General features: G+C 38.3%; 14 non-coding genes across 14 annotated transcripts; all 14 read left to right on the top strand.

Annotated features, from left to right (window-relative positions):
* The first annotated feature begins 352 nt into the window (after positions 1-352).
* On the top strand, positions 353-425 carry Trnar-acg (transfer RNA arginine (anticodon ACG)). Its single transcript has one exon. It is a non-coding gene; the product is annotated as a tRNA-Arg (tRNA).
* Positions 426-778: 353 nt separating this feature from the next.
* Positions 779-851, top strand: Trnar-ucg (transfer RNA arginine (anticodon UCG)). Its single transcript has one exon. It is a non-coding gene; the product is annotated as a tRNA-Arg (tRNA).
* Positions 852-2,504: 1,653 nt separating this feature from the next.
* On the top strand, positions 2,505-2,577 carry Trnar-acg (transfer RNA arginine (anticodon ACG)). The gene has a single exon. It is a non-coding gene; the product is annotated as a tRNA-Arg (tRNA).
* A 352-nt stretch (positions 2,578-2,929) lies between these two features.
* Positions 2,930-3,002, top strand: Trnar-ucg (transfer RNA arginine (anticodon UCG)). Its single transcript has one exon. It is a non-coding gene; the product is annotated as a tRNA-Arg (tRNA).
* Positions 3,003-4,650: 1,648 nt separating this feature from the next.
* Positions 4,651-4,723, top strand: Trnar-acg (transfer RNA arginine (anticodon ACG)). The gene has a single exon. It is a non-coding gene; the product is annotated as a tRNA-Arg (tRNA).
* A 354-nt stretch (positions 4,724-5,077) lies between these two features.
* On the top strand, positions 5,078-5,150 carry Trnar-ucg (transfer RNA arginine (anticodon UCG)). Its single transcript has one exon. It is a non-coding gene; the product is annotated as a tRNA-Arg (tRNA).
* A 1,653-nt stretch (positions 5,151-6,803) lies between these two features.
* Trnar-acg (transfer RNA arginine (anticodon ACG)) lies at positions 6,804-6,876 on the top strand. The gene has a single exon. It is a non-coding gene; the product is annotated as a tRNA-Arg (tRNA).
* A 354-nt stretch (positions 6,877-7,230) lies between these two features.
* Positions 7,231-7,303, top strand: Trnar-ucg (transfer RNA arginine (anticodon UCG)). The gene has a single exon. It is a non-coding gene; the product is annotated as a tRNA-Arg (tRNA).
* Positions 7,304-8,956: 1,653 nt separating this feature from the next.
* Positions 8,957-9,029, top strand: Trnar-acg (transfer RNA arginine (anticodon ACG)). Its single transcript has one exon. It is a non-coding gene; the product is annotated as a tRNA-Arg (tRNA).
* A 354-nt stretch (positions 9,030-9,383) lies between these two features.
* Positions 9,384-9,456, top strand: Trnar-ucg (transfer RNA arginine (anticodon UCG)). Its single transcript has one exon. It is a non-coding gene; the product is annotated as a tRNA-Arg (tRNA).
* Positions 9,457-11,109: 1,653 nt separating this feature from the next.
* Trnar-acg (transfer RNA arginine (anticodon ACG)) lies at positions 11,110-11,182 on the top strand. Its single transcript has one exon. It is a non-coding gene; the product is annotated as a tRNA-Arg (tRNA).
* A 354-nt stretch (positions 11,183-11,536) lies between these two features.
* Positions 11,537-11,609, top strand: Trnar-ucg (transfer RNA arginine (anticodon UCG)). Its single transcript has one exon. It is a non-coding gene; the product is annotated as a tRNA-Arg (tRNA).
* Positions 11,610-13,262: 1,653 nt separating this feature from the next.
* Trnar-acg (transfer RNA arginine (anticodon ACG)) lies at positions 13,263-13,335 on the top strand. Its single transcript has one exon. It is a non-coding gene; the product is annotated as a tRNA-Arg (tRNA).
* A 354-nt stretch (positions 13,336-13,689) lies between these two features.
* On the top strand, positions 13,690-13,762 carry Trnar-ucg (transfer RNA arginine (anticodon UCG)). Its single transcript has one exon. It is a non-coding gene; the product is annotated as a tRNA-Arg (tRNA).
* Positions 13,763-14,646: the final 884 nt, after the last annotated feature.

Raw genomic sequence — 14,646 nt, 5'->3', positions numbered from 1 at the left:
GTGTTTGACGCCCCCTTAAGGTCAAAATATGCAATCTATATATTAATCCTATATACAGCGGGAGATAGAGGTATGTGAAATCTGTCGTATACCAGTATGGTGTAGTCGCAGGCATACCTATACTTTGTATGCAAAAAGTAATCGCGACTGTATTCTTGGTAATTTTACTACACATTAGGTCATAAAATCAGACTCTTGCCCCTTCTTCAAATATACACCGTACATCTCCTAAAACAAGCACCTTGACGTAACCAAAGTTTTGGTATGTACAAATGCATTTAAAGTTTTAAAATTTTAACTGAGGTAAATTCATTTAAATCGCATTACGAAATCGATATTTGTAAAAGCTTGTGGGTGCGTGGCGCAATGGATAACGCGTCTGACTACGGATCAGAAGTTTCCAGGTTCGAATCCTGGCGTGCTCGTTCAAACTTTCTACGAATCCGTAGACAATCAAAACTATTGAGAAACCTTTGCTTAGTTTTAAAATCCAAATATCTTCCAGTTTCATTTACCGAGAAAGGTTTTGAGACATTGACGTTTATACTTGACGGACACGGGCAATCTGTTCCATGTGGTGAAATTGTTAGTTTAAGCAGAACTCAAGAGCACTTTTGCAAAGAGCTGGTGCAGGATGATCTTTCACGCATTTAACGAAATTTTCAGGTCAGTCCTTTACTTGTAAGGATTTGCCATGTAAACGAGATGCTGCACAAACGGATTCAGATTACACCAATCTCGTATTGATGTAAGTTACGTTGAATACTTTACTTTAACAGGGCACGTAGCGTAATGGATAACGCGTCTGACTTCGGATCAGAAGATTGCAGGTTCGAGTCCTGCCGTGCTCGATTTCGAATGTATCCATTCGCAGTATAAACGCAAAACATTGGTTTATTCACACAATGTATATTTGTAAACATTGAGGCAGTTTTCAAAGAACCAAATTGGGATTTATTTGTTTCGTATATGGAAATCAAATCTCGACGTTCCAAAAATAATTTGATGTTTATACGCTCCATTTAGTGGCTGTAGGCTCGCCGGGCGTTGTGGCGCGCGCCTGTAATCCAGTTACTTGGAAGCTGGAGTTGTTGAACAACTTGAAACTGGGAAATGTGCGGTACTTGGACCTATGTCGAGCAGGTGTCCGCGCTAAGCTCAGCGTCAATATGGTCGTCTTATGGAAACTTAAGGTGTCAAGGTTGTCTAAGGAGGAACGAACCAGGTCAGGTCCGAAAGGGAGCAGCCAAAAGTTCCCACGTTGACCAGTAGCGGGACAGCACCCGTGAATAGGCCGAGTGTCGTAGCCCGGTTAATATAGTTGGACTCAACTCTTTTTTGCTGAAAGCTTCCTGTTTCGTGCATGGTACATTGCAGACTTAATTAATTCGTACACACATTGGGCCGTAAAACTTGTTTTAATGTGTAAAAAAGAAACTTCAAATATTTACATTAAAACAGTGGTTCTGTAAATGAACGAAAAGGTTCTCATCGCGTAAAGATAATATTACGAGTGCTATGTATGAAAGAAACGTATCTGTGAAAAACTTAAACTTTTCTGAGTTTGTTAGACTCTTACGTAAGGCTTTTAAAATATGTTTTAGCCAATCAGGGGCAATATGGTCGATTTTGTGTTTTGGCCTTGGAATTATCCTAGAAAATGAATTGTTTCAAATTTTAAGATCGCCTTCAAGACGTACGTAAAATTTGGCATGAGTAAGAAGAAAATTTGTATTTCAGGAGGGGCTAAACACCAAAAATGCCATAAAATCTTTGTTTGTATTTTTATACAGTGATTTTACTGAAAGACTGTTTGCTCAAAAAATCTTTTATGGGGCTCTCTCAAATTTTGCATGGCAATTTAGTATGCTTTGAACTACAATATCATTCCATAAAAAGCCATCAAAAAACATGATTCAAACGTTTTTTACAAAGACGCAAAATAAACACTAAAATTTTGGTCTAAAAATCGATCTTGGCTACTTTCATACTACTTTTTAGCCTAATTCTGCACGCGACCTGGGACATTGAAGCACGCCAACTGCAAGGGTAGTTCCCAGGATTGAAAACATGCTGTTTTTCGATTGGCCTAAAGTGCTATTTTAAAGCCCTACGTAGGAGTACAACAAAATCATAAAGATCTTAGTTTTTGGTGTTTGACGCCCCCTTAAGGTCAAAATATGCAATCTATATATTAATCCTATATACAGCGGGAGATAGAGGTATGTGAAATCTGTCGTATACCAGTATGGTGTAGTCGCAGGCATACCTATACTTTGTATGCAAAAAGTAATCGCGACTGTATTCTTGGTAATTTTACTACACATTAGGTCATAAAATCAGACTCTTGCCCCTTCTTCAAATATACACCGTACATCTCCTAAAACAAGCACCTTGACGTAACCAAAGTTTTGGTATGTACAAATGCATTTAAAGTTTTAAAATTTTAACTGAGGTAAATTCATTTAAATCGCATTACGAAATCGATATTTGTAAAAGCTTGTGGGTGCGTGGCGCAATGGATAACGCGTCTGACTACGGATCAGAAGTTTCCAGGTTCGAATCCTGGCGTGCTCGTTCAACTTTCTACGAATCCGTAAACAATCAAAACTATTGAGAAACCTTTGCTTAGTTTTAAAATCCAAATATCTTCCAGTTTCATTTACCGAGAAAGGATTTGAGAAATTGACGTTTATACTTGACGGACACGGGCAATCTCTTCCATGTGGTGAAATTGTTAGTTTAAGCAGAACTCATGAGCACTTTTGCAAATAGCTGGTGCAGGATGATCTTTCACGCATTTAACGAAATTTTCAGGTCAGTCCTTTACTTGTAAGGATTTGCCATGTGAACGAGATGCTGCACAAACGGATTCAGATTACACCAATCTCGTATTGATGTAAGTTACGTTGAATACTTTTCTTTAATAGGGCACGTAGCGTAATGGATAACGCGTCTGACTTCGGATCAGAAGATTGCAGGTTCGAGTCCTGCCGTGCTCGATTTCGAATGTATCCATTCGCAGTATAAACGCAAAACATTGGTTTATTCACACAATGTATATTTGTAAACATTGAGGCAGTTTTCAAAGAACCAAATTGGGATGTATTTGTTTCGTATATGGAAATCAAATCTCGACGTTCCAAAAATAATTTGATGTTTATACGCTCCATTTAGTGGCTGTAGGCTCGCCGGGCGTTGTGGCGCGCGCCTGTAATCCAGTTACTTGGAAGCTGGAGTTGTTGAACAACTTGAAACTGGGAAATGTGCGGTACTTGGACCTATGTCGAGCAGGTGTCCGCGCTAAGCTCAGCGTCAATATGGTCGTCTTATGGAAACTTAAGGTGTCCAGGTTGTCTAAGGAGGAACGAACCGGGTCAGGTCCGAAAGGGAGCAGCCAAAAGTTCTCGCGTTGACCAGTAGCGGGACAGCACCCGTGAATAGGCCGAGTGTCGTAGCCCGGTTAATATAGTTGGACTCAACTCTTTTTTGCTAAAAGCTTCCTGTTTCGTGCATGGTACATTGCAGACTTAATTAATTTGTACACACATTGGGCCGTAAAACTTGTTTTAATGTGTAAAAAAGAAACTTCAAATATTTACATAAAAACAGTGGTTCTGTAAATGAACGAAAAGGTTCTCATCGCGTAAAGATAATATTACGAGTGCTATGTATGAAAGAAACGTATCTTTGAAAAACTTAAACTTTTCTGAGTTTGTTAGACTCTTACGTAAGGCTTTTAAAATATGTTTTAGCCAATCAGGGGCAATATGGTCGATTTTGTGTTTTGGCCTTGGAATTATCCTAGAAAATGAATTGTTTCAAATTTTAAGATCGCCTTCAAGACGTACGTAAAATTTGGCATGAGTAAGAAGAAAATTTGTATTTCAGGAGGGGCTAAACACCAAAAATGCCATAAAATCTTTGTTTGTATTTTTATACAGTGATTTTACTGAAAGACTGTTTGCTCAAAAAATCTTTTATGGGGCTCTCTGAAATTTTGCATGGCAATTTAGTATGCTTTGAACTATCATTCCATAAAAAGCCATCAAAAAACATGATTCAAACGTTTTTTACAAAGACGCAAAATAAACACTAAAATTTTGGTCTAAAAATCGATCTTGGCTACTTTCATACTACTTTTTAGCCTAATTCTGCACGCGACCTGGGACATTGAAGCACGACAACTGCAAGGGTAGTTCCCAGGATTGAAAACATGCTGTTTTTCGATTGGCCTAAAGTGCTATTTTAAAGCCCTACGTAGGAGTACAACAAATTCATAAAGATCTTAGTTTTTGGTGTTTGACGCCCCCTTAAGGTCAAAATATGCAATCTATATATTAATCCTATATACAGCGGGAGATAGAGGTATGTGAAATCTGTCGTATACCAGTATGGTGTAGTCGCAGGCATACCTATACTTTGTATGCAAAAAGTAATCGCGACTGTATTCTTGGTAATTTTACTACACATTAGGTCATAAAATCAGACTCTTGCCCCTTCTTCAAATATACACCGTACATCTCCTAAAACAAGCACCTTGACGTAACCAAAGTTTTGGTATGTACAAATGCATTTAAAGTTTTAAAATTTTAACTGAGGTAAATTCATTTAAATCGCATTACGAAATCGATATTTGTAAAAGCTTGTGGGTGCGTGGCGCAATGGATAACGCGTCTGACTACGGATCAGAAGTTTCCAGGTTCGAATCCTGGCGTGCTCGTTCAAACTTTCTACGAATCCGTAGACAATCAAAACTATTGAGAAACCTTTGCTTAGTTTTAAAATCCAAATATCTTCCAGTTTCATTTACCGAGAAAGGATTTGAGACATATGAAGTTTATACTTGACGGACACGGGCAATCTCTTCCATGTGGTGAAATTGTTAGTTTAAGCAGAACTCAAGAGCACTTTTGCAAATAGCTGGTGCAGGATGATCTTTCACGCATTTAACGAAATTTTCAGGTCAGTCCTTTACTTGTAAGGATTTGCCATGTGAACGAGATGCTGCACAAACTGATTCAGATTACACCAATCTCGTATTGATGTAAGTTACGTTGAATACTTTTCTTTAACAGGGCACGTAGCGTAATGGATAACGCGTCTGACTTCGGATCAGAAGATTGCAGGTTCGAGTCCTGCCGTGCTCGATTTCGAATGTATCCATTCGCAGAATAAACGCAAAACATTGGTTTATTCACACAATGTATATTTGTAAACATTGAGGCAGTTTTCAAAGAACCAAATTGGGATTTATTTGTTTCGTATATGGAAATCAAATCTCGACGTTCCAAAAATAATTTGATGTTTATACGCTCCATTTAGTGGCTGTAGGCTCGCCGGGCGTTGTGGCGCGCGCCTGTAATCCAGTTACTTGGAAGCTGGAGTTGTTGAACAACTTGAAACTGGGAAATGTGCGGTACTTGGACCTATGTCGAGCAGGTGTCCGCGCTAAGCTCAGCGTCAATATGGTCGTCTTATGGGAACGTAAGGTGTCCAGGTTGTCTAAGGAGGAACGAACCGGGTCAGGTCCGAAAGGGAGCAGTTAAAAGTTCTCGCGTTGACCAGTAGCGGGACAGCACCCGTGAATAGGCCGAGTGTCGTAGCCCGGTTAATATAGTTGGACTCAACTCTTTTTTGCTAAAAGCTTCCTGTTTCGTGCATGGTACATTGCAGACTTAATTAATTTGTACACACATTGGGCCGTAAAACTTGTTTTAATGTGTAAAAAAGAAACTTCAAATATTTACATAAAAACAGTGGTTCTGTAAATGAACGAAAAGGTTCTCATCGCGTAAAGATAATATTACGAGTGCTATGTATGAAAGAAACGTATCTGTGAAAAACTTAAACTTTTCTGAGTTTGTTAGACTCTTACGTAAGGCTTTTAAAATATGTTTTAGCCAATCAGGGGCAATATGGTCGATTTTTTGTTTTGGCCTTGGAATTATCCTAGAAAATGAATTGTTTCAAATTTTAAGATCGCCTTCAAGACGTACGTAAAATTTGGCATGAGTAAGAAGAAAATTTGTATTTCAGGAGGGGCTAAACACCAAAAATGCCATAAAATCTTTGTTTGTATTTTTATACAGTGATTTTACTGAAAGACTGTTTTCTCAAAAAATCTTTTATGGGGGTCTCTGAAATTTTGCATGGCAATTTAGTATGCTTTGAACTACAACATCATTCCATAAAAAGCCATCAAAAAACATGATTCAAACGTTTTTTACAAAGACGCAAAATAAACACTAAAATTTTGGTCTAAAAATCGATCTTGGCTACTTTCATACTACTTTTTAGCCTAATTCTGCACGCGACCTGGGACATTGAAGCACAACAACTGCAAGGGTAGTTCCCAGGATTGAAAACATGCTGTTTTTCGATTGGCCTAAAGTGCTATTTTAAAGCCCTACGTAGGAGTACAACAAATTCATAAAGATCTTAGTTTTTGGTGTTTGACGCCCCTTTAAGGTCAAAATATGCAATCTATATATTAATCCTATATACAGCGGGAGATAGAGGTATGTGAAATCTGTCGTATACCAGTATGGTGTAGTCGCAGGCATACCTATACTTTGTATGCAAAAAGTAATCGCGACTGTATTCTTGGTAATTTTACTACACATTAGGTCATAAAATCAGACTCTTGCCCCTTCTTCAAATATACACCGTACATCTCCTAAAACAAGCACCTTGACGTAACCAAAGTTTTGGTATGTACAAATGCATTTAAAGTTTTAAAATTTTAACTGAGGTAAATTCATTTAAATCGCATTACGAAATCGATATTTGTAAAAGCTTGTGGGTGCGTGGCGCAATGGATAACGCGTCTGACTACGGATCAGAAGTTTCCAGGTTCGAATCCTGGCGTGCTCGTTCAAACTTTCTACGAATCCGTAGACAATCAAAACTATTGAGAAACCTTTGCTTAGTTTTAAAATCCAAATATCTTCCAGTTTCATTTACCGAGAAAGGATTTGAGACATATGAAGTTTATACTTGACGGACACGGGCAATCTCTTCCATGTGGTGAAATTGTTAGTTTAAGCAGAACTCATGAGCACTTTTGCAAATAGCTGGTGCAGGATGATCTTTCACGCATTTAACGAAATTTTCAGGTCAGTCCTTTACTTGTAAGGATTTGCCATGTGAACGAGATGCTGCACAAACGGATTCAGATTACACCAATCTCGTATTGATGTAAGTTACGTTGAATACTTTTCTTTAATAGGGCACGTAGCGTAATGGATAACGCGTCTGACTTCGGATCAGAAGATTGCAGGTTCGAGTCCTGCCGTGCTCGATTTCGAATGTATCCATTCGCAGTATAAACGCAAAACATTGGTTTATTCACACAATGTATATTTGTAAACATTGAGGCAGTTTTCAAAGAACCAAATTGGGATTTATTTGTTTCGTATATGGAAATCAAATCTCGACGTTCCAAAAATAATTTGATGTTTATACGCTCCATTTAGTGGCTGTAGGCTCGCCGGGCGTTGTGGCGCGCGCCTGTAATCCAGTTACTTGGAAGCTGGAGTTGTTGAACAACTTGAAACTGGGAAATGTGCGGTACTTGGACCTATGTCGAGCAGGTGTCCGCGCTAAGCTCAGCGTCAATATGGTCGTCTTATGGAAACTTAAGGTGTCCAGGTTGTCTAAGGAGGAACGAACCGGGTCAGGTCCGAAAGGGAGCAGCCAAAAGTTCTCGCGTTGACCAGTAGCGGGACAGCACCCGTGAATAGGCCGAGTGTCGTAGCCCGGTTAATATAGTTGGACTCAACTCTTTTTTGCTAAAAGCTTCCTGTTTCGTGCATGGTACATTGCAGACTTAATTAATTTGTACACACATTGGGCCGTAAAACTTGTTTTAATGTGTAAAAAAGAAACTTCAAATATTTACATAAAAACAGTGGTTCTGTAAATGAACGAAAAGGTTCTCATCGCGTAAAGATAATATTACGAGTGCTATGTATGAAAGAAACGTATCTTTGAAAAACTTAAACTTTTCTGAGTTTGTTAGACTCTTACGTAAGGCTTTTAAAATATGTTTTAGCCAATCAGGGGCAATATGGTCGATTTTGTGTTTTGGCCTTGGAATTATCCTAGAAAATGAATTGTTTCAAATTTTAAGATCGCCTTCAAGACGTACGTAAAATTTGGCATGAGTAAGAAGAAAATTTGTATTTCAGGAGGGTCTAAACACCAAAAATGCCATAAAATCTTTGTTTGTATTTTTATACAGTGATTTTACTGAAAGACTGTTTGCTCAAAAAATCTTTTATGGGGGTCTCTGAAATTTTGCATGGCAATTTAGTATGCTTTGAACTACAACATCATTCCATAAAAAGCCATCAAAAAACATGATTCAAACGTTTTTTACAAAGACGCAAAATAAACACTAAAATTTTGGTCTAAAAATCGATCTTGGCTACTTTCATACTACTTTTTAGCCTAATTCTGCACGCGACCTGGGACATTGAAGCACGACAACTGCAAGGGTAGTTCCCAGGATTGAAAACATGCTGTTTTTCGATTGGCCTAAAGTGCTATTTTAAAGCCCTACGTAGGAGTACAACAAATTCATAAAGATCTTAGTTTTTGGTGTTTGACGCCCCCTTAAGGTCAAAATATGCAATCTATATATTAATCCTATATACAGCGGGAGATAGAGGTATGTGAAATCTGTCGTATACCAGTATGGTGTAGTCGCAGGCATACCTATACTTTGTATGCAAAAAGTAATCGCGACTGTATTCTTGGTAATTTTACTACACATTAGGTCATAAAATCAGACTCTTGCCCCTTCTTCAAATATACACCGTACATCTCCTAAAACAAGCACCTTGACGTAACCAAAGTTTTGGTATGTACAAATGCATTTAAAGTTTTAAAATTTTAACTGAGGTAAATTCATTTAAATCGCATTACGAAATCGATATTTGTAAAAGCTTGTGGGTGCGTGGCGCAATGGATAACGCGTCTGACTACGGATCAGAAGTTTCCAGGTTCGAATCCTGGCGTGCTCGTTCAAACTTTCTACGAATCCGTAGACAATCAAAACTATTGAGAAACCTTTGCTTAGTTTTAAAATCCAAATATCTTCCAGTTTCATTTACCGAGAAAGGATTTGAGACATATGAAGTTTATACTTGACGGACACGGGCAATCTCTTCCATGTGGTGAAATTGTTAGTTTAAGCAGAACTCAAGAGCACTTTTGCAAATAGCTGGTGCAGGATGATCTTTCACGCATTTAACGAAATTTTCAGGTCAGTCCTTTACTTGTAAGGATTTGCCATGTGAACGAGATGCTGCACAAACTGATTCAGATTACACCAATCTCGTATTGATGTAAGTTACATTGAATACTTTTCTTTAACAGGGCACGTAGCGTAATGGATAACGCGTCTGACTTCGGATCAGAAGATTGCAGGTTCGAGTCCTGCCGTGCTCGATTTCGAATGTATCCATTCGCAGAATAAACGCAAAACATTGGTTTATTCACACAATGTATATTTGTAAACATTGAGGCAGTTTTCAAAGAACCAAATTGGGATTTATTTGTTTCGTATATGGAAATCAAATCTCGACGTTCCAAAAATAATTTGATGTTTATACGCTCCATTTAGTGGCTGTAGGCTCGCCGGGCGTTGTGGCGCGCGCCTGTAATCCAGTTACTTGGAAGCTGGAGTTGTTGAACAACTTGAAACTGGGAAATGTGCGGTACTTGGACCTATGTCGAGCAGGTGTCCGCGCTAAGCTCAGCGTCAATATGGTCGTCTTATGGGAACGTAAGGTGTCCAGGTTGTCTAAGGAGGAACGAACCGGGTCAGGTCCGAAAGGGAGCAGTTAAAAGTTCTCGCGTTGACCAGTAGCGGGACAGCACCCGTGAATAGGCCGAGTGTCGTAGCCCGGTTAATATAGTTGGACTCAACTCTTTTTTGCTAAAAGCTTCCTGTTTCGTGCATGGTACATTGCAGACTTAATTAATTTGTACACACATTGGGCCGTAAAACTTGTTTTAATGTGTAAAAAAGAAACTTCAAATATTTACATAAAAACAGTGGTTCTGTAAATGAACGAAAAGGTTCTCATCGCGTAAAGATAATATTACGAGTGCTATGTATGAAAGAAACGTATCTGTGAAAAACTTAAACTTTTCTGAGTTTGTTAGACTCTTACGTAAGGCTTTTAAAATATGTTTTAGCCAATCAGGGGCAATATGGTCGATTTTGTGTTTTGGCCTTGGAATTATCCTAGAAAATGAATTGTTTCAAATTTTAAGATCGCCTTCAAGACGTACGTAAAATTTGGCATGAGTAAGAAGAAAATTTGTATTTCAGGAGGGGCTAAACACCAAAAATGCCATAAAATCTTTGTTTGTATTTTTATACAGTGATTTTACTGAAAGACTGTTTGCTCAAAAAATCTTTTATGGGGCTCTCTGAAATTTTGCATGGCAATTTAGTATGCTTTGAACTACAATATCATTCCATAAAAAGCCATCAAAAAACATGATTCAAACGTTTTTTACAAAGACGCAAAATAAACACTAAAATTTTGGTCTAAAAATCGATCTTGGCTACTTTCATACTACTTTTTAGCCTAATTCTGCACGCGACCTGGGACATTGAAGCACGACAACTGCAAGGGTAGTTCCCAGGATTGAAAACATGCTGTTTTTCGATTGGCCTAAAGTGCTATTTTAAAGCCCTACGTAGGAGTACAACAAATTCATAAAGATCTTAGTTTTTGGTGTTTGACGCCCCCTTAAGGTCAAAATATGCAATCTATATATTAATCCTATATACAGCGGGAGATAGAGGTATGTGAAATCTGTCGTATACCAGTATGGTGTAGTCGCAGGCATACCTATACTTTGTATGCAAAAAGTAATCGCGACTGTATTCTTGGTAATTTTACTACACATTAGGTCATAAAATCAGACTCTTGCCCCTTCTTCAAATATACACCGTACATCTCCTAAAACAAGCACCTTGACGTAACCAAAGTTTTGGTATGTGCAAATGCATTTAAAGTTTTAAAATTTTAACTGAGGTAAATTAATTTAAATCGCATTACGAAATCTATATTTGTAAAAGCTTGTGGGTGCGTGGCGCAATGGATAACGCGTCTGACTACGGATCAGAAGATTCCAGGTTCGAATCTTGGCGTGCTCGTTCAAACTTTCTACGAATCCGTAGACAATCAAAACTATTGAGAAACCTTTGCTTAGTTTTAAAATCCAAATATCTTCCAGTTTCATTTACCGAGAAAGGATTTGAGACATATGAAGTTTATACTTGACGGACACGGGCAATCTCTTCCATGTGGTGAAATTGTTAGTTTAAGCAGAACTCAAGAGCACTTTTGCAAATAGCTGGTGCAGGATGATCTTTCACGCATTTAACGAAATTTTCAGGTCAGTCCTTTACTTGTAAGGATTTGCCATGTGAACGAGATGCTGCACAAACGGATTCAGATTACACCAATCTCGTATTGATGTAAGTTACGTTGAATACTTTTCTTTAACAGGGCACGTAGTTTAATGGATAACGCGTCTGACTTCGGATCAGAAGATTGCAGGTTCGAGTCCTGCCGTGCTCGATTTCAAATGTATCCATTCGCAGTATAAACGCAAAACATTGGTTTATTCACACAATGTATATTTGTAAACATTGAGGCAGTTTTCAAAGAACCAAATTGGGATTTATTTGTTTCGTATATGGAAATCAAATCTCGACGTTCCAAAAATAATTTGATGTTTATACGCTCCATTTAGTGGCTGTAGGTTCGCCGGGCGTTGTGGCGTGCGCCTGTAATCCAGTTACTTGGAAGCTGGAGTTGTTGAACAACTTGAAACTGGGAAATGTGCGGTACTTGGACCTATGTCGAGCAGGTATCCGCGCTAAGCTCAGCGTCAATATGGTCGTCTTATGGAAACTTAAGGTGTCCAGGTTGTCTAAGGAGGATCGAACCGGGTCAGGTCCGAAAGGGAGCAGCCAAAAGTTCCCGCGTTGACCAGTAGCGGGACAGCACCCGTGAATAGGCCGAGTGTCGTAGCCCGGTAAATATAGTTGGACTCAACTTATTTTTGCTAAAAGCTTAATGTTTCGTGCATGGTACATTGCAGACTTAATTAATTTGTACACACATTGGCCCGTAAAACTTGTTTTAATGTGTAAAAAAGAAACTTCAAATATTTACATAAAAACAGTGGTTCTGTAAATGAACGAAAAGGTTCTCATCGCGTAAAGATAATATTACGAGTGCTATGTATGAAAGAAACGTATCTGTGAAAAACTTAAACTTTTCTGAGTTTGTTAGACTCTTACGTAAGGCTTTTAAAATATGTTTTAGCCAATCAGGGGCAATATGGTCGATTTTGTGTTTTGGCCTTGGAATTATCCTAGAAAATGAATTGTTTCAAATTTTAAGATCGCCTTCAAGACGTACGTAAAATTTGGCATGAGTAAGAAGAAAATTTGTATTTCAGGAGGGGCTAAACACCAAAAATGCCATAAAATCTTTGTTTGTATTTTTATACAGTGATTTTACTGAAAGACTGTTTGCTCAAAAAATCTTTTATGGGGCTCTCTCAAATTTTGCATGGCAATTTAGTATGCTTTGAACTACAATATCATTCCATAAAAAGCCATCAAAAAACATGATTCAAACGTTTTTTACAAAGACGCAAAATAAACACTAAAATTTTGGTCTAAAAATCGATCTTGGCTACTTTCATACTACTTTTTAGCCTAATTCTGCACGCGACCTGGGACATTGAAGCACGCCAACTGCAAGGGTAGTTCCCAGGATTGAAAACATGCTGTTTTTCGATTGGCCTAAAGTGCTATTTTAAAGCCCTACGTAGGAGTACAACAAATTCATAAAGATCTTAGTTTTTGGTGTTTGACGCCCCCTTAAGGTCAAAATATGCAATCTATATATTAATCCTATATACAGCGGGAGATAGAGGTATGTGAAATCTGTCGTATACCAGTATGGTGTAGTCGCAGGCATACCTATACTTTGTATGCAAAAAGTAATCGCGACTGTATTCTTGGTAATTTTACTACACATTAGGTCATAAAATCAGACTCTTGCCCCTTCTTCAAATATACACCGTACATCTCCTAAAACAAGCACCTTGACGTAACCAAAGTTTTGGTATGTACAAATGCATTTAAAGTTTTAAAATTTTAACTGAGGTAAATTCATTTAAATCGCATTACGAAATCTATATTTGTAAAAGCTTGTGGGTGCGTGGCGCAATGGATAACGCGTCTGACTACGGATCAGAAGTTTCCAGGTTCGAATCCTGGCGTGCTCGTTCAAACTTTCTACGAATCCGTAGACAATCAAAACTATTGAGAAACCTTTGCTTAGTTTTAAAATCCAAATATCTTCCAGTTTCATTTACCGAGAAAGGATTTGAGACATATGAAGTTTATACTTGACGGACACGGGCAATCTCTTCCATGTGGTGAAATTGTTAGTTTAAGCAGAACTCAAGAGCACTTTTGCAAATAGCTGGTGCAGGATGATCTTTCACGCATTTAACGAAATTTTCAGGTCAGTCCTTTACTTGTAAGGATTTGCCATGTGAACGAGATGCTGCACAAACGGATTCAGATTACACCAATCTCGTATTGATGTAAGTTACGTTGAATACTTTTCTTTAACAGGGCACGTAGCTTAATGGATAACGCGTCTGACTTCGGATCAGAAGATTGCAGGTTCGAGTCCTGCCGTGCACGATTTCGAATGTATCCATTCGCAGTATAAACGCAAAACATTGGTTTATTCACACAATGTATATTTGTAAACATTGAGGCAGTTTTCAAAGAACCAAATTGGGATTTATTTGTTTCGTATATGGAAATCAAATCTCGACGTTCCAAAAATAATTTGATGTTTATACGCTCCATTTAGTGGCTGTAGGCTCGCCGGGCGTTGTGGCGCGCGCCTGTAATCCAGTTACTTGGAAGCTGGAGTTGTTGAACAACTTGAAACTGGGAAATGTGCGGTACTTGGACCTATGTCGAACAGGTATCCGCGCTAAGCTCAGCGTCAATATGGTCGTCTTATGGAAACTTAAGGTGTCCAGGTTGTCTAAGGAGGAACGAACCGGGTCAGGTCCGAAAGGGAGCAGCCAAAAGTTCCCGCGTTGACCAGTAGCGGGACAGCACCCGTGAATAGGCCGAGTGTCGTAGCCCGGTTAATATAGTTGGACTCAACTCTTTTTTGCTAAAAGCTTCCTATTTCGTGCATGGTACATTGCAGACTTAATTAATTTGTACACACATTGGGCCGTAAAACTTGTTTTAATGTGTAAAAAACAAACTTCAAATATTTACATAAAAACAGTGGTTCTGTAAATGAACGAAATAGTTCTCATCGCGTAAAGATAATATTACGAGTGCTATGTATGAAAGAAACGTATCTGTGAAAAACTTAAACTTTTCTGAGTTTGTTAGACTCTTACGTAAGGCTTTTAAAATATGTTTTAGCCAATCAGGGGCAATATGGTCGATTTTGTGTTTTGGCCTTGGAATTATCCTAGAAAATGAATTGTTTCAAATTTTAAGATCGCCTTCAAGACGTACGTAAAATTTGGCATGAGTAAGAAGAAAATTTGTAT

Source organism: Clavelina lepadiformis, chromosome 7, assembly GCF_947623445.1.
Source record: "Clavelina lepadiformis chromosome 7, kaClaLepa1.1, whole genome shotgun sequence".
NCBI lineage: Eukaryota > Metazoa > Chordata > Ascidiacea > Aplousobranchia > Clavelinidae > Clavelina > Clavelina lepadiformis.
This window is presented reverse-complemented; position numbering and strand designations above follow the sequence as displayed.